The sequence below is a fragment of the Neovison vison genome, chromosome X (genome assembly GCF_020171115.1).
Source record: "Neovison vison isolate M4711 chromosome X, ASM_NN_V1, whole genome shotgun sequence".
Classification (NCBI taxonomy): Eukaryota; Metazoa; Chordata; class Mammalia; order Carnivora; family Mustelidae; genus Neogale; species Neogale vison.
The window spans coordinates 123,787,423-123,790,147 of record NC_058105.1 but is presented as its reverse complement, the minus strand read 5'-3'; positions in this window follow the sequence as shown (position 1 = coordinate 123,790,147).

Sequence of the window (2,725 nt, the reverse complement as noted above, 5' to 3'; positions counted from 1 at the left end):
GCAGAGAGCCCGATGCGGGGCTCGATCCCAGGACCCCGGAACTATGACCTGAGCCGAAGGCAGAGGCTTAACCCACTGAGCCACCCAGGCGCCCCTCCTCTGGTAGTTTTTATTCCTGCTAAACACATCATAGGTCTCTCTTTTTCTATTAATCTATTTATCTTCAAAATAGTAGTCCTGTGCTTCTCTACTTCTTTCCTTTTTTAAACAAAGTGGTGTCTCCTCATTGTCCTCCTCAATGTCCTCCAAGAGCATGGGTGTGTGTGTTGGGGGGGGGATCCTCCAAGAGCACAGAGCTTCCGAATCTTTTTCCAGTAACCGCTCTCCAGAGAGCAAGTGTTTCTCTGATGTCCAGGTAGTCACAAAACGACTTGTTTTCTCACATCTCCTTGCAGCCCTGGGCTCCGGTTTCCCTGACCCCGGGTTCCCCATGTTAATGGCCTCATTCTTCATCTATCCCATTCCTTTTTTTTTTTCTTCCATCTCATTCTTACTGCCTGAAGGAACTCTGATCTCAGCCATTCCCAAGCACCGCTGGGTGCAAGCGGGAAAAGGAAGGAGCACAGTGAAGGTCTGCCACTGGACAAATGTAAAGACTGTAAAATGTAAAATGTAAGCCAAGCGTGACTTCAGCCGGAAACCATCTTGAAGCAGGAAGACTTCCTGAGCACAATTCCACAGTTTGTGTGTGTGTGTGCGCGTGCGCGCGCACCGGCCTTCTTCTGAAAGACAGGTTTGGACGTAGGTCGTCATGAGCTGTTCTATTTGCTGCATCTTCTCATTGAAAGGGTAACACTTTTCCAGCAAAGTCTTTAAGATAGGAACATATCTGAAGAAGGGAGAAAACTGCCAAGTCGTTTGTAAAAACCTTCCTGTGTATGATTTTATAAAATGAAAGAATTTGAAAGGGCATTAAGAGTCACCTGGTCCACCTTTTCTTCTTTTTATTCAGATAAGAAACATTTATTGGGCCCTTTCTTTCTTTGGAGGGTCCTTCCCAAGAGGCTCCCTCAGCACCGTTGCAGCCGAAACCTGCCTCATCTGTGGGGGCTCCTTCTCTGTGTCTGTGCCTCTCCCCACCACCTGATAGCTTACCACACTGCACCCCATGAGAAGAAAAGTCTTTCCCCAAGCACACCGGGAAACACTTTTCATGACATCCCACAACTTAAGATCCAGAAGCAAAGAGAAGCATTTTTTTTTCAAGATGAAATTTTTATAGTGTATCATTTAGAAAAATCATATAGAATAATCAGGTCCTTTTTTGGTCTTGTGGAGAGGACATTTACAGAACCTCAAGCTGGGCTCAACATTTAACCGCGATGCAGCTCTCTCCTACAGGCCTGCAGTGCAATGTATGCAGAGGGCGAGCAAGCAAGGGCCCGTTCCATAACGTGATACGCGATACCCACCAGAACACTCACGGGAATAGCTAACGGGAAACAACAGACGGTGCAAGGGTTGGCAAGGTTGTGAAACTCTTGGAAATCCAAGACAGGAGTTAGAAAACTTTCTCTATGAAAGGCCACACAGCAAACATTTCCAGCTTTGCGGGCCACGCAGCCTCTTTCACAGCTACTCTACTCTGAGCTGACCACACAAAAATGGACCCACACAATATGTAACAAATGAGCGAGGTTGTGTGTGAATAAGCGTACCTCCAAAGGCAGGCCTTCAGGCCACAGACGGTAGATTCTCCGCTAATATATTGTCAGCAATAACGTAAGTTGGTATAAGCCGTCTATAAGGCTGAATATATACATGCATATAATAGTGTAATACATATTACATAGACATACTGCATATTACAATGTACATATTCCATCCTATATCATATACAAATTACGTTCTAGATATTACACTATATATATATGATTCTATATACATACTATATACTCCTCAGCTATTCCATCTCTAGATATATACACACAGAAGTATAAAAATGTGTTCACTAAAAGGCATGGATAAAAAAATGTGCATGAAAGCACAACTTAAAAGAGTCAAAAGCCAGAAATAAGACAAATGTTCAATAGTTGAACAGATAGATTGCGGTATATTCCTACAATGGAATAGTACCCAGCAGTGAAAACCAATGAATTACAACTACATGTGACAACCTGGATAATCTCATAAAAACAATGATAAAGTCAGACTCAAAATAACCTACAATGTGTGATTACATTTCTATAGAGCAAAAAACTAGGCTACATGGTTAGAAGTTGGAACAGGGGTTACCTTTGGCAAATGGGGGTAGATAACGGAGTATGAGGGGGTTCTAAGGTTCTATTTTGGCTGGTGCTCTATTTTCTTGATTGGGTGCTGGTTACACAGGTGGGTCCACTTTGTAAAAATAGAGCCAGGTATGCATTATGATTTAAACACTTTCTGCATGTATCTTTTTTTTTTAAAGATTTTATTTATTTGTCATAGAGAGAGAAGCGAGAGCAAGCATAGGCAGACAGAGTGGCAGGCAGAGGCAGAGGGAGAAGCAGTCTCCCCGCCAAGCAAGGAGCCCGATGTGGGACTCGATCCCAGGACGCTGGGATCATGACCTGAGCTGAAGGCAGCCGCTTAACCAACTGAGCCACCCAGGCATCCCTTTCTGCATGTATCTTAAACACCAATAAAATGCTTACAGATAAAACCTGTGAAGACTTCTCTAATAACCCACACGGTTCAAAACTCACTTCCTCACTGAATCCTTCCTTGTAGCCACGGGACAGAA